The sequence below is a fragment of the Panthera uncia genome, assembly GCF_023721935.1.
Source record: "Panthera uncia isolate 11264 chromosome B3 unlocalized genomic scaffold, Puncia_PCG_1.0 HiC_scaffold_1, whole genome shotgun sequence".
Classification (NCBI taxonomy): domain Eukaryota; kingdom Metazoa; phylum Chordata; class Mammalia; order Carnivora; family Felidae; genus Panthera; species Panthera uncia.
Genome location: NW_026057582.1, coordinates 29,956,968 through 29,978,630, shown reverse-complemented (window position 1 = coordinate 29,978,630; position 21,663 = coordinate 29,956,968).

Genomic DNA, 21,663 nt, shown 5'->3' with positions numbered 1-21,663 from the left:
GCATTCTAAAATTTTTTTAATGAGAGCTTAAGCTTTATCCTCAGGAACAAATATTGTCAGTTGTTAACTTTGAAGCAACAGTCTCATTTCAGTTTTGAGAAAATATCTGTCAAGTACTGAAGTCTGAATATGTATAGTTTGTCTCTTAGTCTTTCAAGTCAAAATGGCATTCCATGGGAGAGAAAAAAAAAAGTGACTTAGCTCATAACTCAATCACAAAAGGGCTATTCTTTGAGAAAACTGTATTTGGGTATGCTGAAGAAGTGCTTTGTGAATACTTCCCATTTTCCCACATCGAATTCTCAAAAGATGTGTTTCGAAGGAATGAGATGTAATAAACTTAACAATTTGTATTGCTTCCTCAAGGATATTCTTAAGTGAAATTGACTTTCCCCTGTGAGTGCATGATCGTATAGAATGCAGTGGCTAGTGATATACTTTGGTGCCATTGCCTTGATTCCTGCTGAGGTGTCTGTAGTTTTACTCCCCACATCTTCTGCACAATTTCCATTATTTCTTTTATCCATGGGTTACTTAGACTCATTTTGGTTAACTTTCAAATATTTGGGACTTTCTACCTAACGTTTTCTAGTTATTGCTTAATAACCATGTCAAAGCAACTGTCCTGTTAATCCTTTGAGATTTGTTTAGCCTTCCTTTGTGGCTCTGTATATTTTCAATTTTCGTAAATGTCCCAGTGGGCATTTGGGGGGAAAGCATGTATTTTACAGTTAGGACAGCTATCAAGTCAACTTTGTTATTTTTATTGAGATACTGTATATTTTTACTGATTTTTTTTTTTCCGCTGGGGGAATCTATAGTTGTGGATTCATTTCTCCTTTTAGTTCTATCAAATTTTGGTTTATATATTTTGAGACGACATTTTTAGGTGTATAAAGTTGGAAGATTTGCTTTGACCAATTGATTCCCTTAATCATTATGAAATGTCCTTTCCATGTCTAGTAATACCTCTTGCTCTAAAATTTATTTTATCTGATGTTAGGATAAAGTTTGTGTATTTTAACTGTATCTGTCCTTTTAGTTTCAACCTTTCTATCTCTTATTTTTAGAGTGTACTCTTATAAACCACTATGTACTTGGGATTTTTTATTCAGTTTGACCATCTTTGTCTTTTAAAGGGAGTATTTAGTCCATTTACATTTAAGATAATTACTGATTTGGGGTGGGCGGGGAGCTTAAATTTACCATCTTTTTGTTCCTTTTCGTCTTACCTTTCCCGTATATCTTTTCTCTTGCCACATTTTGGAATAAGTCATTTGAATTGTTATACCCCTCCTCTTGATTATTACCTACATATCTTTTTAATTATCCTCTTAGTGATTATTGAAATTAAAGCTTACCTACCTACTTGGTACCTTACCACCTCTTGGGACTGACTCTATTTCTGCCTTTGTGTCTTTTATGCTGTTTTGTCATGCATTTTCAGTTATGTATTTTACCTTTTTTTTTTTTTTTTTTTCTTTTTGAGAGAGAACATGAGCAGGGGACAGTGGAGGGGAGGAGAGAGAGGGAGAGGGAGGGAGAGAGAAAATCTCAAGCAGGCTCCATACTCAGCCCAGAGTCCAACACAGGGCTCGATCTCACAACTGTGAGATCGTGACCTGAGCCAAAATTAAAAGTCAGTCACTTAACTGACTGAGCCACCCAGACGACCCAGAACTCTGTATGTATTTTAAATTTCAAGGGCATAATTATTTGGTATAATTTATATTAATTTAGATTTATCCACATGTTTACTCTTTTCATTGTTCTTTGTTGCTTCTTATATTTTCATGATTTGGGATAATATTTCTTCTGTCTGAAGGACTCCCTTTACAGTTTCTTGGTCTGCTACTAACAAATCCCGTGAGTTTTTATTTTTCTTGTATGAAGATGTTTGTCTTCAGTTTTTTTTTCAGGGGGGACATAGAGTACTGAATTGGCAGTTTCTTTCTGCCCTTCAAAAGTATTACCCACAGTTTTCTGATTTCCATGGTTTCTTCTAGTCTTAACTGCTCTTTTCAGAGGCAGTACCTTTTTATGCCTTTGGTTATTTTTAAGATTTCATTTTCATCTGTGGTTTTTAGTCGTTTTCCATATGTAGCCTCTGTGTCGTTTTCTTCGTATTTATCTTGCCAAAGTTTTCTTACTGTCCCTTGAATCGTGGCCGTTGTCTCTTCAGACATTCCTTTTGACAGATTGTCTTTCTCTCCTCACATTGCAATGACAAAATATATTAAACCTAAAAGTTTTGCTGTGTTTTTATCCCTTATATTTTCTTTTGCATTTCCTGTCTTTAGTCTTTTCATGTTTCAGTCAGAGTTATTTTCCTCTATCTACCCTCATTTATTCCTTTCTTCCTTCACCTGTATCTAATCTTCTGTTAAACTGATCTATTGAGTTCTCAAGTTTTGTAACTGTATTCTTCAGTTCCCATTTTTAATATAGTTTTCAGTAAACTCTTGACATATTCTCTTATTATTTAATTTACTAAACATGTGAACTACCGTTATTTTAAAGTTGGTGTCTAACGATTTTAATATCTGGATGTCTTGAACATGTTTCCTTTGTTCTCTTCTCAGTTTTTATCTTCTTGTACATGTTCATTTCTGGTGTGGACTTGTATATGAAAATGTATAGATAATTGAGGCCCTAGATATTATCTTCCTCAAGAAGGTTTACTTTTACTTTTGGCAGACCAGGTAGGAAATTAGAGAATGAGCTTTTGGAAAATGGACTTCAGTCTCCTGAGGGCTAATCTGCTGTTTCTAGTTCACCTTTACCCCTGTGCCACAGCCCTTCAGATATCCAAACCTAAAAGTCTGGGGTTTCACCCATGGGGTGTCCTGAATTGCAATTATTGACACCCCAGCCTTGTGAGAGTCCAGAAGCTCTCTGTTCAGCTTCTCAGCCTCTCAGCCACTGCTTTCAAATCGGCAGATGTGGCACCAAATATCAGTCATACCTCTCTGGGCTTCCTTTCTGGGGTCTTAGCCTATAAAGTTATGGTAGTAGCTCCCAGTGCCTTCAAATATACTTTATATTTTGTACAGTCCTTTGCATTGTTTTTCATTGAAGATTTGCTCTGCAACTTATTTGCCATTATTGGCGGGGGTGGGGGGGGGGGGGGGGGGTGGATCTCCTCTGTCAAGTTTTAATCCTCCTTATGATCAGCCAGCATACTCACCTCTTTCCTAGCGTTATGTTACTTCACTTTGGCTAGCCTTGACCTTGATTTTACCCGTGGTGGTATTTCAAGGTCAGCCGGGTCTTACGTTGCTAGCTAACCTGCAGATGTATCTACCTATGGTAGAGAGGGTTGGAGGTAGTGACTGGAGTGCCCATGGTCTCATGGTATAAACCGAGTCCACGGAGATAGCAGGACCCGAGAGAAAACAGGATCGGTGGCCTCAGAATGTGCGAGTGTGGCAGCTCTTCTGAAGTTTGTGTCCCATCTAGTACAAAGTGTATCCTAAAGGTAGACCAGACACCTCAGATAAAACAGGGTCTCATTAACATCTTGCATGCTTGCAGGCTCTGATTAAATACTAGGTCACATTATTTTTTATTTAGAAATCAGTGTTTTCTCTCCATCACGGCACAGTGGGTTTTTCCATGTTCTCTTTTCTAGGCAATTACTTTCCTGGCCTGAGGTCCTTATTGACCCTCCTGTATCAGAAGTGACACACTGGGGTGATAGCAGCAGCAGTAATAGCAGGGACAACAGACAGCCAAAGTCCTTTTCCAGCCCTGACTTTAACTTTTCAATTCATTCTAAACGGAACAACATCTCCATTGGTAGCCTAAGCACTAAAATGTGTTTTCAGGCCAAAATTAAAGAAACTTCATCTGTCTTTTTTCTGAGCAGGGTGGGATGAGTGTTTAGAGAAATCAAGTGGTTTAATTACTGAAAACCACTCCATCTAGAGGCTTATGGTTCATTTTATGTGACCTTAGACTAGAAATATGGGGCCAGAGAACAGGAGGCAAAAAATAATAGCTCCACTTGAATATTAACTTTTCCTTTCTGGAAACCAGAAAACTCTCCACTTCCACAAGTTCTGACACGTCCCTAGTTAACAGCTCTATTTTGCAATGCATATTAGGTCACCCTCTGGAAATGCAGGTCAGAAAGAAAACGCACTGGTGATCTGGGCCATGGGTGAGAGGGCCAAAGAAATGACAAGTACCGAAACTGGGAGAGCGTCTGTGTCTCCCGTAATTAGATGGTATGGCATAGCTACCAAGCCACACACACTGGCTCATCTGCCCATGGCCAGCACAGCAAGCCTCATGGAAATTGGGCATTGGGACCAAAAAAATGCAAGATCCTCAGCCCCACGTTTCTAGATAGCGTGGAGAATGAAGTCAAATTTAGGATGCATTTGTTTTCTTATTTATTTAATTTTATTTTTTATTTATTTTTTAAGGTTCATTTATTTTATATAATTTATTGTCAGGTTAGCTAACATACATTGTATGCAGTGTGTTTTTGGCTTCGGGAATAGATTCCCATGATTTCTCACTTACATACAACACCCAGTTCTCATTCCAACAAGTGCGCTCCTCAGTGCCCATCACCCATTTTCCCTGCCTCCCCCCATTAACCCTCAGTTTGTTCTCTGTATTTAAGAGTCTCTTATGGTTTGCCTCCCTCTCTGTAACTATTTCTTTTCTTTCCCTTCCCCTGTGGTCTTCTGTTTAATTTCTCAACTTCCACATATGAGTGAAAACATATGATGCCTGTCTTTCTCTGACTTATTTCGTGAGAAGATACTCAACATCACTCATCATCAGGGAAATACAAATCAAAGCCACATTGAGATACCACCTCACATCAGTCAGAATGGCTAAAATTAGCAACTTAGGAAACAACACGTATTGGTGAGGATGTGGAGAATGGGGAACCCTTTTGCACTGTTGATGAGAATGCAAACCGGTGCAGCCACTCTGGAAAACAGTGTGGAGGTTCCTCAAAATATTATAAATAGAATTACCCTATGAACCAGCAATAACACTACTAGGAATTTATCCAAAGGATACTGGAGTGCTGATTCATAGGGGGCACATGTACCCCAATGTTTATAGCAGCGCTATCAACAATAGCCAAATTATGAAAGGAGCTCAAATGTCCATCAACTGATGAATGGATAAAGATTTATGATGGAATACGACTTGGCAATGAAAAAGAATGAAATCTTGCCATTTGCAACAACATGGATGGAACCAGAGGGGATTATGCAAAGGATGCATTTGTTTTCATAGTGAAATTGTCATCAGCATCACTTTGTAGATAAAGTTACACAAAGGGTGTTTTAGTTAAGGGAGTAAGATTGGCAGAAGAGCTAGAATTTAGAGATGTTCTAGGGAGGGGTAAATTGGCTATCCAAATAGTGTTGGCTTTACAATTTGTTAGGAGTTAGTACATAAATTTGGTTTTGTCACAACCTACGTTTGTGGAAACCTTGTTCTTTCCAGAACCTGACTTCAGAACTAACTAATGATAATGAACATAGAAGATAAATATGTTGATCAAAATGCCAATTTATTAACTTACAGTTCTAAAAAAAACAGGGCACGCCCAGCTTCATCAGAAGATAGATGATAGGCCACATTGACCATCAGAAATTAGTCTATGGCCATAGAGTTAGAGCACAAGGAAGCTAAACATCATTTGTTTTCTTCCTGGCTTAGAACATGTGCTTTGTAATTTTTCTACTTTTCTAGTGATATTTATGTTTGTTAGTTTTAGTTTTTTTATTCTGTGGTGGGAAATACCATCGAATTTTGGGTTTGCTTTTTCCGGACTCCCAAGCAGACCACATTTCTCCTATTGTCATATTCTTCAGCTATGTGAATACGACTGTATTAGGCTCCAGCTTTCTCGCACATTCCGATTCCACTTCTGCCTGGACACTTTAACTGGATCACTGCAACGCCTTGCCCTTGAGGAGGATTGGTCTTAACTACAGGTGTGAGTTTTACAATTTAAGTTTGGGAAATCTTTATATTGTAGTTCAGATGACATAAATTTACTAGAACTCCTACCTTATTAGATTTCTAACCAAGAAGAATTTAATTACTTTCTCCAAATGCACCATGAATTTGAGGGAGAGGAAGGACTTTTTCAAAGAATGTCTCATTCATAACTTTAAGAGCAAATACATGTCTTAAGAGATTAAAAGTAAAGTGTGTTTTTAAAAAGGAAGTTTAAAATGGGTATCCATTTAGCCTGAAAAGGATTGTTGTAAATACATTGATCTTGGAAATATCCCATATTCAAGAACAGAGAATAAATTACAACGGTAGGCTGATTGGACCAATAGATCTATTAGTGAAAAGAAAAGCCTGGCATGTCTATGGCAAAGGACTGATATATGATAACTCTTGCCAGAGTGAAGATTCTGGAAAATAACATTCCATTTCCACTGCAAGTTACAGTGAAAGGACTTTCTATAATGCTATAATGATTTTCTTTGAAAAGGGTTGATTGCAATAAGATGTGAGTCCCTACTGTGTACAGATAATTCACAACAAACCTGCCAGGTGTTTTCACTGTTATCTTACATATGTTGAAATCAAGGGTTAAAAGGTAACTTTCAGGAAAGGATAAACTCATGACTCCTAGGTATAAAAATGTACACATGTTCAAGACTTTATCTGATGCCTTAATCTGGAGAACTAACCACATGTTATAATGGGTTCAAAGTTAAGTTTTCTAAAAAAGCACAGTTACAGGGAGTAAAGGAACATTGAAATGAATTGTAACTTGGAGATCAATTTTTTGTTTTAGAGAGAGGGAGTCATTTGAACCTCTATTAGAAGGGACAGAATTTATGTCTTACCAGTTACCAACAGCTTATAAAGTTATAAAATAACTCCCATAGAATCAGAATCTAAGACAGAAGGGTGTGCTGTAGACTATGCATATAGTTTTCCATTAACATCCAAGTGTTTTCTACCTGATGTTCAGTAATTCACCTGAGATAATACATGTAATAGTGGCATGGTGGAGGCAAATTCCTCGCCCTCCCCACCAGCCCCAGCAGTGTACAGAACGTTTGATTTGCAAGGGAAGTCTTGAGGAGGTCATTGGAGGTTATTGTGGTAATTCAGTCTTGAGGCAGTTGGCCTGGACCAAGTTGGTGGCCGTAGTGAGTTAGCTTCTGTGGAAGCGGACTCTGAGCCTGCTTTTTGCAAGGAAGTGTATTGGGTCTTGCTCTTGGGAACAGTACACATGAAGGAGCACAAGAAGCTGGATTGAACAGAGGAAGAAATTGAACTGTGATGCAGTCAGAGCAATGGCTTTAATCGAAGTCCATGGGTGAGATCTGGAGCTGGGTGGCCCTTCTGAGATATTCTCAATCAAAACAAGACACTGAGGACACACTTCCTGGGGAGGACAACACTCCTGGAAGGTTGGGGGTAAGATGACCCCCATCCTGAAGTGGAATCTGGGCAGAACACCACAGCATCCACTACCCTTCTTGTACTGCTCATATCCACAGATCTCTTCTTCTGCCCTTTGGAGATTTTCTCTTGACTAGCACCTCTCCTAGTCTAGTTGCTTACCTGCTCTTACCCCTAGGTTTACCAGTTGGGGTGATCCAGACTCCCTCATCTTTGAGAGCTCTAAGCCCCTGGTCTGCCGTGCTCTTCTGAAGCAGTGACTGCTACACTTGACTCTTTTCCATTTGAATTGGGTAAAGGACTACCAGGAGAAACCCTAGTGTATAACCTGGATTGTGGGTGTGTTTTCTCCTGCCCCTGTTGTGTGACAGCTGCCCTGCCTCTTGATGATCTGGGTCAATTACCTCCAGTGTGGTGGTGACTTCTTTCTTAGCCTACTGGTCTCTTAGCACAAAGAAGCCAAAGTGAATAGGTGACAGAGCCTAAAATTGAATGAGATTCTTGCTGTATCCCCTGGTGGAAGTTTCCCCCACTTTGGAAACCAGGTTCTTTAGACCCAGAGCCTACAGCTGTGGGAGTAGGAAGCACAAATTCCCAAAGTGGGTCATTGATGAAGATGGTAAATGGAGCCATTCCCATTTCTACCTGTTGGTTCCCAGTCTCATGTATTGTTGGGGTCTCAGGACCACTAGAACGGCCATTGATTGAGGATATATCCTGCATCCTGAAAGATGGTGTCCCACCCTCACAGGATATAATTTCCAAGCTGGTACCTCAGCTGCACTTTTAAAAGCCCATTGAATTGTTTGATCTGACCAGCAGCTTCTACCATATGTGATACAACCATGGATCCCACGGCCACATGCCCCTGTTCTACCCTCTTTGCTGTAAAGTCCCTTTGTTTAATTCAGTGCTACATGGGCCCTGTTTTGATGGGTCTAACACTGTAAACCCTCATATGATCATAGTGCTGAAGCCCAACAAACAGGAAAGGCAAGAACCATACCTAGAACATATATCAATATGTCAACTTGCCATCAAGTGGATGCTTATTCTCCCTGAGGGATGGGTATTGTATCAAGGGCTCAGCAGTGATCTCTGTTAACACTCGGGTTAAAGGTTTGGCAGCATCGTGAGCTACGTCAGGCTTGGTAAATGGAATCCCATTGCATAGCTTCCATTGCTGCCACAATGGCCACTCCTTTTATGCACCCATTTTGCCAGCACAGGAGTGGCTGATGAAGAAATGGCTGATATCAACTGGCTGAATCATTTGGACTATTTTCTTGGCTGGTGCCTCTTCCATAGTAGATGCGGTCTGGTGACAATGAACATGCATTCAAAGATCCTTATACTCCATATCCACTCCCATCCATCCATCCATCCATCCATCCATCCATCCATCCATCCATGTGCCTCTACCCTTGTCCCTCACCCTCTTTCTCCTTCTAGGCACCTGGCCAACCAACCAAGCCATTTGCCACTTCCGTGAGTTTATGTTTTATTTCTGGCCTCAGGCTTATTCTGTTTCTACAGAAGGTGAGTGACTGGATGTGGTCCATCTGTGAACCAAACGTGGCTTGTTTTCCTCTCTTCTGTAAGCTGGTTATCGGGGGCATATCCCCACTGCCTTGGTCATAGGTGTTGTGTGGTATTGCAGGGTACTTCCTTCTGAGGGCCTAGCTTTCCCTTCGAGTCACTGAGTTCCAGGTTCAGGAATTAGGCAGCAGATTCTGATTTTTTTTTAATTGGGGTACTTGCCTCCTGCTCCTTGATTTCTTTTGATTGTATAGATTGCATGGATACCCTTGTTGGCTGCTCTTCAGAATGCCCTGCTCTATTAGCCGTTTCTGTGTTCTCTCTGCACTCGGCTATCGTAGCTGACTTTGCTCCTTATAACAAAAATTGCATCCACCTTGCTTCTGCTGCCGTATGCTTCTCAGCCTCTATCAGTTTGAGACTCTATCATCCCTTCGCCATCAGGGAAGCTAGTTCTGTGACGGTATCTCCTTGTCTCAGCGCTGGCCCACAGAGGACAGCTGCCACAGAGCTGCTTCAGTAGTATTCGTGCCACCATCACCAACACGTTTCTTATTGTTTTGCTAAACAAAGCTTCCTTCTGGCCCTCCCTCCCATGGAACATAGTTGGTGGGTTTTCTTTTGGGGGGGTGTTCTGACCTTAGGTGATATACCCATTTTAACATACCCACTTCTCCGGACCTTGGGTTCCTTTCTCCACCACTTACCATGGCGATTCTGGCATTTCTGGTGTGCTTAGTATGGACTATTGCCTCTTCCAAGCTCTTAGGAAACAACCTAACAGCATATCTCCATACTTTTGAGGGTCTTTGCCAGGGTATCAGTTTTCTATCATAGGAGAGCGTTCTCATAGTGATAAACTCTCTTATCCAACTTTATATTCTGTTTCTCTCAACTCAGCACCCTCCAGATCCAGTCTCTTATCTATTCTCCTTGCTTCTGCCAGTACGCACTGATGGGCTCTTAGAGCTCCTTCAACACGAAGCCTCTTTCCTCCCTAGCAGACCTGGCACTTGGCCAGGTGGGAGTGTGGCTTGACCAGCTGTTGGCCAGGTAGTGAGGAGAGGAGGTGGGAGCAGACTGAAGGGGATGAGCAGCCTTTGAGTGGTCCTCAAGCAGCTGGGAGTGGGTCATATCGATCTGGAGGCCAGTGGATGGGTTCCAAGGAGCCCTCGACTATGGACTGTTGCGAGTCCCATGGCAGGAGCAGGGTGGGCGCTCCATCCGAAGTGAGGCCCTGTCAAGGGGCAGTATGTGCCGAGGAGTGGCTTTTCCTTCTGCTTATAAATGAAATAAGAGCTGAGTCCAGAAAGCTTCCAATCTGCAAATAAAAGCCTAACCAGGGGGGAGCAGTGCCTTTGCCTGTCTGGTGTCCCTCATAAAAACTGCCACAAGATGGCAGCAGGAGCTCAGCCTGTGCGGGGAGGTTGGGGGTTGGTATCGGGGTGGAGCTGGTACCCCTGACATACAGAAGTTCCAGAAGAGGTGTGAGGAACAAAAAACTGAGTGACACGACTCTTGGAACCTATTAAAATCGGGGTTTACACACTGGTAGATCCCCTGGCCACGTGCTGCTTCTTATAGCCTCCCAAGAGTCACACGTATTGCTTGTCTCCTGTCCTTATTTACATTTGGCCCCTTTGAGTTCTTTCCACTGGCTAAATGTGGGCCCTGCAATCATAAACCTTAATATCAAGGCTGCCCCCAGGGCTCTTGAGTGGCTCAGTTGGTTAATCATCCAACTCTGGATTTCGGCTCAGATCTCAATCTCACAGATCCTGAGATCAAGCCCTGCGTGGGGCTTTGGTTTTTTTGTTTTGTTTTGTTAAATTTTTCAAATTTAACGTTTATTTATTTTGACAGCGAGAAAGAGCGTGAGCAGGGGAGGGGCAGAGAGAGGGAGACACAGAATCTGAGCTGTCAGCACAGAGCCCAATGCAGAGCTCGAACCCACAGCCGTGAGGTCATGACCTGAGCCGAAGTCGGACGCTCAACCGCCTGAGCCACCCAGGTGCCCCACCCCCCATGTGGGGCTTTGCACAACAGCACAGAACTTGCTTAGGATTCTCTCTCTCTCTCTCTCTCTCTCTCTCTCTCTCTGTCCCTCCCTCACATGCACACATGCTCTCCCTCTCTCTCTATCACAAAATGAACTTTAAAAAAAAAAAAAGACTGCCTCTTAAAACATCTGGGTGTTGTGCAAAGCGCTTTCCGTCCTTCGTTACGTCCTCTCGAGAGATGTCACCTGGGGCTGTAAGGCTGGTGCTTCTCACGGGACCCAAGAGGAACACTGTGTGTCTGCAGGCCATCAGCCTTTCAGGGGAGAGTTCTGCAGGCCAAACAGCAAACTGCCTTGTTGCACCTTGACAGTCCGGACAGGTGACAGCTCTACCCTGTATCTTGTTTAGTCAAGGCCTGAAGTCCCATCTGTCTGAATGGTTTGACCCCAGTCTCCTAGGTCACATAGGGAGGCCTGCAGGGTCCGTGCTGGGGACAGGTGCTGCTGACAGCCTGGAAGAGTGTCTACCCTGTGACTCTGGACTTGACTGAGTCTCACGGGCTGAGTGAGGGCACCTTCCCCACTGGAGCCTTCACTGAGAGCCTCAGGCCAGGGAGGGTGTGTGTGTGTGTGTGTGTGTGTGTGTGTGTCTGTGTGTGTGTAGGGGGGCAGGGTGGGAGTCCAGAGGGTCCATCAGGCAGACACCAGGCAGGGAGGTGAAGCCTGGCCCAGCTGCCTGCTTGGTCTCCCCAGGGTGCACAACCCCACAGTCCGGCCTGAACTGGGCTGAACACATGCTGGAGACACAGTTACCAGCCACTGACCCTGCCGGGCTCTGTCCTTCAAAGAGAGACGCCTCGGGGCGCCTGGGTGGCTCAGTCGGTTAAGCAGCCGACTTCGGCTCAGGTCATGATCTCGCGGTCCGTGAGTTCGAGCCCCGCGTCGGGCTCTGTGCTGACCGCTCAGAGCCTGGAGCCTGTTTCAGATTCTGTGTCTCCCTCTCTCTGACCCTCCCCCATTCATGCTCTGTCTCTCTCTGTCTCAAAGACAAAGAGAGAGGTCTCTATCCTTCTCAGAGATGGAAACCTGTGCTCAGCAGGCAAGAGCAGCAGTGGGGAAGTCCCATTCTCTCACGTAACACAGAAAGTAGAAGGAGTTAGAGTCCACTGAAATGGTGTCTGTATCACCAGCGATGACGGCCACAACGATGCTAACCTGCTGAGGAGCTTGTTAGGTGCTCTGAACCAGGCTCAGCCCTTTATAAGAAGTATTTCCGTTAATTCAGGAGACAGGTGGAGCTGGTGGTAATTTTTACGCCCGTTTTGCAGATTGGGAAACAAGTCGTAGAGTTATTTTTCTTTCCAGAACTGACAAGCCCTAATGATTTCATCTCGGAAGCGCTGGCCCTGGGGAGACCAGCCCCTCCACCTGCAAATTCTCTTGTTCCCTGACGTGTCAGTTGGAAGAATTTGGGACATCTTACATTAGCGAGTGTGGTCTGTTTTCTTGAAGCACTTCAGATTCCCGGGAAAGGAGAAGGTGTGAATATAAGGCGCAAGTCACTGACTAGGAGGTGATGGGAGGGTGGTCTCGCTCACGATACCATTTTACACTAGAATTGTTCACATTCGGTTCGTCCATCTCCAGCCATTTGTTAACTCAATCAGTGAAAAGTTAATAATAATCCAATGTATGTCATGTGTTGTGCTGAAGGCTAGGGATCCAAAAAAAAGAGTCCTACTCCATCCCTGTCCCAAAGGATGCCCAGTTGATTGGACCAGCACCCCTGGTCCAGTGCTGTTGGCTGGAGGTTGAGGTCAAAGCCCCGTGAACGCGTTCCTCTCTGGCCCCGACTCCTCCCCCAGATCCTGGAAATCTACCTGGGTTCACACCTGGCAAAACCATCACAACTTGATAATTTGTTGTCAGACTGCAGTTCCCTAGACTCTTCCGTCTTTGTACTGAATTGGCTTCTGATCTGGACATGCCAGGCAGACATGTGGCCCATCCGTGGTGGGCCTATGGTTGGGGGCAGGGGCCCTGGGAACAATCTTTCCCCTGCTTCTCTTGTCCCAGGACATGATCTGTGGGAAACAGCTCCCCAAACACAAAGTACTAACAGGGCAGATGTGTCCGGCCTAAACTGAGTCTGGAGAAAACAGCTAAGGGATCTGTTTGCTGCCTTGTCACCTTTGAGGTCTTACGGCCCAATGGCGGGGCAGGCTGCTGCTCTCCTCCCACCGCATGACCCCATCTTCCTCCCCTTCCTCCTCTTCCATGCAGCCCTGACCAGGGGCTGCAGGGGGTGCTTCATCCCACAGCCTTTGTGGTCGGAGGGACCTGTGAGGTCTCCCCTCTGACTCAGAGTGGTGACTCCGAAGTCTTCCAAAGGGCAGATCTCCTCCCTGTTTCTACGAGGTTTCCTGGCTCCCTGGTTGCTATGGTACCAGCCCTTCTGTCCCGTCTTTGAGGCCACAACCCAAAGAATCTGGACACCATTGCAGAAGTCTTCTCTCTAGTCCTCTTGACCCGGGAGTTCATCATGCGTTCCTAGAGTGGGGAGACACCTGCGCCATTGCCCCCCTCCCCGCTGCAGCCTTGTGCCCTCATGCTCATTCAGTGTTGGCCTCTGCTTCCCTGAGGACTCCAGGACCATTCGGCCGGGCCCTGGGCCGCAGACCTTCTCGCCGGGCCTACAGCACAGTGGGCTCCCAGGCCTGCACCTGCGGGCCCTCTCTTCCTCTCCCCTACCCCTGGGAGGTGAGCTCCTTCTGCAGCAGGCTCACGTCGGGAGCGTGAAGGAGCCCCATGCCCCGCAGTTTCAGCCCTTCCATCCCCAGTCTTGGTTCATCCTGAACTAGAAGACTAGACCAGACCAGACCAAGGCCCAGGTACCCCGGTGAGTCAGACACATCCCTGCACTCGGGGAGCTCCCAGTGCTGGTGGTGGGGTTGTGTGGGCTTAGTGAATACCTGCAGCAGAGCCAGGAATGGAGAAGATGGAGGGGAGGAGGCCACAAGGAGAAGGTGAGGCCAGAACTAGGCCCAGAAGGGAAGGTGATTGGGACATTCTCCATGGCAAGGGGCATCTGAGGGCAGCAGTTTGAGAATGGTGATGAGCCTGCCCCGGTCAGAGGAAGCAGAAGGCATCCACCCAGACAGACCATCACCTCCCCCTCTTCCTACCTCTGGGGTGGGGGTGCCGCTCACTACAACCTCTGAACTCAGACTCCCCAAGCTGAAGAGTGGGGATCCCGGCCTCAGGGCTGTGGCTGCGATCAGGTGTGTCGGCACAAGGAAAGGACAGAGTATGTTAATCCTCTTGTCGGTGCCCGAAGATGTCAACACTGAGCCACGGATGCTTTCTGGAGGAATAAATGCATGAGGCTGGAAAGAGAGGGCGACTGTAACTACACTGCCCAGGTGTGTGAGCTGCAAGGATGTGTGGAAGGGAGCGGAGCCCTAATAATAAAACAGTACAATGTATGGGGCGCCTGGGTGGCTCAGTCAGTTCAGCGTCCGACTTCGGCCCAGGTCACGATCTCACGTTTTGTGAGTTCGAGCCCCGCATCGGGCTCTGTGCTGACAGCTCGGAGCCTGGAGCCTGCTTTGGATGTTGTGTCTCCCTCTCTCTCTGCCTCTACCTTGCTCATGCTCTGTCTCTCTCTCTCAAAAATAAACATTAAAAAGAATTTTAATGGTGCAACTTATGCACTTTCTACTATATGCAAAGCACTTTACAGTTATTATTTCTCCTCTTCTCTCTCTCTCTCTCTCACACACACACACACACACACACACACACACACCACCAGTGATAAAAAGCTATAATTATTCTCTATATAAAGATGAAAAAACTGAGCTGAAAAGCTGCCTCTCCTTCTGGTCAGGAGGCTCTTCTCTTTGCCTAGAATGTCGGCTGTTGACCTGCGGCTACAACCTTTGCTTGGAAAGATCATTTTCTCCATCAGCACAATACATAGTAAACAAAACCTCAGGTAAAAACTTTTTGAAGATGCTTTTGAGATGGTCAAGTTTGGTGATCTTCCGGCTCGAAGGGAAAGGCAGAAGAAGACCGCACAGCTACCTTTGTCTTATGCAGGAGTTCACGAGTCCCAGCCACTGTAGGTCAGAGCTGACGGTACTCTTTTACAGGCCCCCCGTGGGCCCAGTCGGACCTGGCCGTGGAGTCCAGTTTGTCTTTCTGGGACGAAAGTTCATGTTCAGTCAATGAACAGGTGGTCGGCGGGGGGAGGGGGGTTGCTGGCAGCCATGGCGAGGCCAATGGTATGCTTGGGAAAAGTGCTCTGGTCTCTGGGCTGGAGCGAATCCAACCTGGATTCTAAGCTGGCTTCATCACTTATTGGCTGTGAGATCTGGACAAGTGACTTAACATTTTAGAGGGAAACTATAAATGGGGGTAATAACAACACGCTATAGAAGTGCAAGAAAGATCGAAGATAATGTATAAAAAGGATAATGAACATAGCAAAGGCTGTGACTTTCCATCATCATTTAATGAATGCAAATTTTAAAGTTACGAGATATTTTTCCATTCCTGGGCAAACATTTTCACTCCGGTAATGGACAACATTGGCAAGGCTGTGGTAAAGCAGGCCCTTGGCATGCCATTGGTGGGGGTACGAATTAGTATAATAGCTGTGAAAGGTGATTTGGCATTAAAGACCAATTTGTTAAATGCATATAATTTTTGATGTACCAATTCCACTGCTCTGAGTTTGTCTTGTGAATATATTATTTTTAATTAGGATATTGGATTGATTTCTCTAATACCCAAACTAACAGTGCCTGAAACACATTAGAGATATATTTCCTTCTGGAACATAACAGCCCAGCTTGATTAATCTAGGGCTGGGGTAGGGTGTGTGTGTGTGTGTGTGTGTGTGTGTGTGTGTGTGTGTTAGTGGGGGGATGACTCCATGGCATCGGGGGCATACATTCCATTTTTGTTACTCCTCTATCCCAGAATGCTTTCACTTCCTCACGTGGTGGAAGGCAGCTCCCTACCGTAGCCACATTCCAGCCAAAACCAATCAGGAAAGGGCTGGGGGGCACATCTCTTTCCTTTAAGGCCACAGTCCCAGAGTTTCACGCATCCTGCTATTATATCCCATTGACTAGACCTCAGTCATATGCCCATACCTAAATGCAGGGATGCCGGGAAATACAGTCTCTATTCTGGGCAGCCATGTGTCTACTAAAATTCAGGGGCTGTATGACCAAAGAAAGCAGAGGGGTTTGGTTAACAGAGACCATTGAGCAATTGCCAGAACACCCAGATACACAGGTATGGTGTAGGCAGAAGGGTGTTCGCTGCAGCATTTTTTATAATTGGTAAAACCCTAGTAATGATCCGAATGACATCTACAAGTATGAGACTGACTAAATAGCGAATAATATATTTGCTCAGTGGAGTACTGTGCAGTAGTCAAAATGAACGTGGTAGATGTTTATCTGCTAATAAGACGCTTGCCTGCTTGGCAGGCTAAAAAGAGGTAGACACACGGGAGGTGGGCTTCCAAAGGCCATCAGCCTCTTCTCTGGGCAGATTGAATGATTGGCCCCAATCCTTTACCCCTCCCTTTACCCCTCCCTCCCCTGCATCCAGACCCTTGTCTTGGCCTTAACACAGGCAAAGGGCATTTCCCTAAATATTGACTTTGGCCAAGGATGCGGATTGAAGTGATGCCTTCGGATGCCTCTACTTGTCCTCTTGCATAGCTAACTCCCGCCTCTTCAGCCTGGGCCCCCTCCTGAAGACAGGGTGGAGCAGAGTAGCCCATAAAAGCTCAGTGAGGACCAAAGTCATGCCAGCTGAGCTCAGCCCAGATCGCCAGTGGCGTCTGGCCAACCCACAGATCCGTGATAACGAGTGATTGCTATTTTATGCCAGTGACCGTGAACAAGTTTGTCCTGTGGCAAACTGATACATCGTCCCATCCTAGCCTCCATGGTCTGCTCTGTAGAATGATCCAAGAGACTACTGGAGGACTCCCATGCTCTGTGAGGCTTTCCTTCCCTCCCTGCAGAACAGACTTTTCCAATGTTTCCTTTTTTCCAGCGATGGATTTGGATTTTAAAGAAAATTGCTTACATATCCTCATGTGTATTTGATTGTTGAGCCTCAGTTTACCAGTTTGGGGTACAAATATATATATCACTCACATGCCTCCCTGTAGGAAGTCTAACACCTTCCTCTTGAGGCCTTGAATTGTCCTTTGGACTGAGAGCTCAATCCAAAGGGCTAACCTCCTTTCAAACGTCAGGCAGAGGGAGACCAGGGTGGGGTGTCTTGTCAGCCTCTAGCAGGACTGAGGTCTTCGTTGTCATTGCTTCTGTTGTGCCACATGGCATCTTGATGAAAACTGGTCCCATAAAGCCCAATGTGACCCAGTCCCTGCCCTGCTGGGATGACACTCAACCTGGTCTATGTCCTAGGCTGACTGTTGTGCCCATGTTTGCAAGTCTTGAGGGGGCTTCTAGCCCATGCTACACTTCATGAGAAAAACAATCCCAACCTCATGGAGGAACAGACCGAACTCCCCTGCTGAGCTCTTCCTTCTGATGCGTTTCCTCTCAGGGTCTCTGGTTCCTTTTGTTGACATTGGACCCTGGTACGGAGCATCTTAGCCTATCAGGAAGTTCTAGTAATATTAGCAGGATCCCTTCACACTCTTTTGTCTCTCATAATTCATAGAACCCGGGCATCATTCTAACAACCGGGCAAGTATAATGTTCGAAAGTTAAAAGCCTGACTTTCTTACAAATAGAACGGACACATGTAAAAAACATTAACTCATTCATTAATGAGGGAAACAATAAATGGTAAGGCTGGTTCAGAGAGCATTGATGGCCACACAATCCTATTAAAGAAAGAATATTGGATGCATAGGTTAAGATACAAAGCTGCTTAATGTCCTGCAGGGCAATTAACCCTAAACTTTGAGGTTATCTTTTCTACTGGACAGGAATCATTGGCATCTACACAGCTCTACAAGCTAACAGCCAACTTTCACAAACCCTGAGCCCTTAACTAATCGTCAATAGTGTAGTCAAACCAGCATACGTTCTCCCAGAACGTGAATAATCCTTGGGTGGGCCTGGTGAGCAATATTTCAGCATGGCCTTGAAAGGACACGCAGATATCCTCGTGGCCTTGTTTCCAGGTTCTGGATAGTTTTTCTTAGCACTTGTCAGGTAAGCCTTTCAGCCAAAGCAGCTGGTCAAGGGCATGGCCTCGCAGCCGTGGGGCCCTGGACCGATCCTTCACTGTCAGGCAGGGGAGGGAGGAGTTGCTGACAGTGGACGTAGAATGCCAACGAGAAATGGCCAAACTTTCCCCTTCTGTCAACAGCTCCAGAGCTTTGAGCAGGAGGTCAGGCCCTGGTTAATTGGCTAGTCCTCCTGCCTGTCCGTTTCCTGTGCACCCACAGTTGTCCAAAGACAGGGCGCAGAAGAATAGGTCCCTTCTCTGAACCCCTGCACTGCTCTGTGCTTTCCTCGTGGCCTCTCTGCCAGCGACTTCTGTATATTTTAGAAAGCACGGATGTGCTAGCATTTGAAACGTAGTCGCTTTCTTGTGGCTTCCTGCAGCCCCTACAGCATCTACAAAGTGTCTGTCACATAGTCAACGCTTTATAGACACCATTAGCCACACGTCTCTGCCTCATCATATGCGGTCAGAGGTATCAAGGCTCGGGCCCCAGATATTTTGCTCCAAGCTTCCGCCTTCGGCCTCCCCCCACCCAAGGCTGTACCCCCACCCGTCACCACCCCACCCAGCCTTTGAGACTCAGTTCTGTTTCCACGTCCTTCGTGGGCGGGGAGGGGGAGTCTTCTCCCTACTTGCAATGATTCCCTCTTTCGCAAGCGGCTTTTCCCTGTACCCGGGGGCACCTCATCCTGCTGTGTCTCTTGGGTCATTCACATTTCACACTGCCCCAGGGTAAGGGGCTTCCAGAGACCAGGTATTAATCACCTTGATGTTCCCCGGGCAGGGCTTTGCACCTAGTGATGCTAACAAGTGCTGTCTGACTCAGAGAACAGCAGTGAGTTCAGGGCTGGCTGTTTCTAGTTTGTAAGCAAGTTCTTTCTTGTTTGCTGTGGGCAGTGCAGGATTCGGGCCTCCAAGGTGCTGAGCAGGAGACACATGGCGCCTGTCCTCTCCCACAGTAGGAGTCCATGGCAACCAGCTGATAACTGGAGCACGTCCTTTCATGCTTAATCAACAGCTCTTCGTTTCTGTACTGGGGGACGAGGGGGGAGGCGGCTGCTTGCTGCCTTTGCTATTGTCCTAGTCCGCAACAAACACAGGACACGGAGCCGGGCCTGATACAGAGGCAAGCGCCCCTCGCTGAACGCCCAGAGAGCCCAGTGGCTCCTGTGAGCTTCTGCCAGAAAAAGGCCTCGCCTTCCTTTGCAGCTGGATGCTACAGGGGAAGCAGTCGAGGCTTTGCAGCTCAGGCGGTGAAGTTCTAGAAGCAAGCTACTCCATGTGCGGTGCATGGACCAGCAGCACCGCATTACCTGGAGCTGAGGAGAGCTGCAGAGTCTGGGGCGCTACCCGCGCCTTCTGCGTCCGAACCTGCATTCGGGGAGATCCCCTGAGCCACGCGTGTGCGCAGTAAGTGCGAAAAGCGAGGCTCTAGTTAATCCCAGGCTCATCAGTAGGCGATCAGCCCCACCGGTGCCGACCCAGGGTCTGAACTTGAAACCCCTGCAATGGAACATCCTGATACGTCAACCAGGAATGTCCTAAGGCGACATCACTGGGAGCCCGGCTGGAGACCGGAAGTGCCCAGACGCAGTCGGATTTGTTACACCCGCGAGAGTGACAAGCACAGAACAGGAATCGATAGCTGAGCTGTGACCCAGTAACGTCTTTACAGTCTTTGCAGAACTGAGGCGAAAACTGGCTAGGAGGCCAGCGCCCGTGTCCCTCACCCGGCTCCTGACTCAGGGTCTCCGGCTGCACAGAAAAATGAAGCTGCGGGCAGAGCTGAATGCCAAGGCCCACGAGGGCTGACCCTGAGCCCGCGTGCCCTCTGGGCCACCCAGAGGCATGGCAGAGACTGTGCGGGACTTTAAACAGGTGACAGCTGGGATTCCGTGAGCTCCCCTGCACCGGAGGGAGGGTGTGGTGGAAGACAGCCAGCGTCACAGGCCGTTAACGACAGCAGACCCTGTGGCAGAGTCCCCGGTGGCCATCTTGTCCCTACCTGTTCAAGTGTCCACAAAAACTTTCTTTGAGACACGTTCACTCTTTTAAAACTGCTTTATTGTGGTATAATTTACATACCATCAACCCCACCCATTTTAAGTGCACCATTCAATGACTGTTACTGCGTTTACAGTCGCGTCACATCCCCACAGTCTAATTTCAGAACATGCCCATCACCCCAAAAAGGAACCTCTGTGCCCCTTTGCAGTCGCTCCCCGTTCCCACCCCCACCCCCTGGCAGCCACCAGTCTACTTCCTGCCCCTCTAGTTTATTTTCCTAAGTGTCCGGAAAACTGAGTTCGAGCACTTTCCGGACCCAGATTTCCCAATTACCCTTACAGGGCTCACCCGCTGCTGCTTTCTCCTGCCAGGGGAAGAAATGGTGTAGAAATGCACACAGTAGGCATATAATAAGTCTTTTAGAAGGAAAACAAATGTGCTCCCATTTTCAGTGCATTTGCATTTTGTAAGAGGAAGGGGAGTGACCTCAAAGGAACGAACCTTTAAAGGGGATATTTGGGACCCTGAGGCCCTCACAAACTCACCCCACAGGTGAGCTGCCGTGCTCCTTGAAAATCAGGATGTGGTGTCTTCGAGAACCCCATGTTCCCTGTTTGCCAGTCTGGGCCTCAGAGCAGACATTCCAGCCAGCACTTGATCTTGGACTCTAGGCAGGGGGAATGGAAGGAGCTCCCGTCCTGCACTTTAACGCCCCCCCCCCCCCCCCCCCCCCCCCCCCCCCCCCCCGCCCCCCATGGCACCTGGCTCTTACCCTAGTTTCCCGTTCCCCCGTGTTTTCACAGCTGAGTGCCTGTCCTATCTCTCCAGCCTCCAGGCCCTCGGCTGTGGACATTTATTGTGCCATTTGCCTGGCATCTCCTCCGGCCCCTTTTCCGGAACCAGAACCCTCCCTCCTTTGGGGAACACTCACCTCCTTAGGATACTTCCTGTCTTTCTGTTTCAGACTTACCCTTCTACACCCTGCTCGGGGTGCTGGGGCTGGGACTCCATAGACACATTTCTACTTTGCTACTGCAAAGCTTGCTTGCTCAGGTCTGCAGAGAGGGGACTTTGCAGGGGTGGGGGGGTGTCGCTGAGACGCAGGAGGAGGGCGGGAGGGCGGAGGAACTTGCTGCTGCTTACGGTTTTCTGGCTCCAGTAGCTGCTTTCTGCACAGCCCCCAGCTTTATGGAGATATGATTGACGTGTTGTGTAAATTTAAGGTATATGACGTGTTGATTTGATACACTTATCTTCTGCGGAGTGAGTACCACCCGAGGGGTAGAGAGCCCCTGCATCCTACTATTTTTCTTGAGATGTAATTTACAAACGAGGGAATTCACTCTTAGCAGTTGCACTTCCAGCACTACAGTCCTCTCTTACAACATTGTCATCAGCCCGGAAAGAAACCCCGTGAGCAGTCACTACCCACCCCCCCACCCCCCCTCCTCACTCCGCAGAAGAAAAGTTCCGGT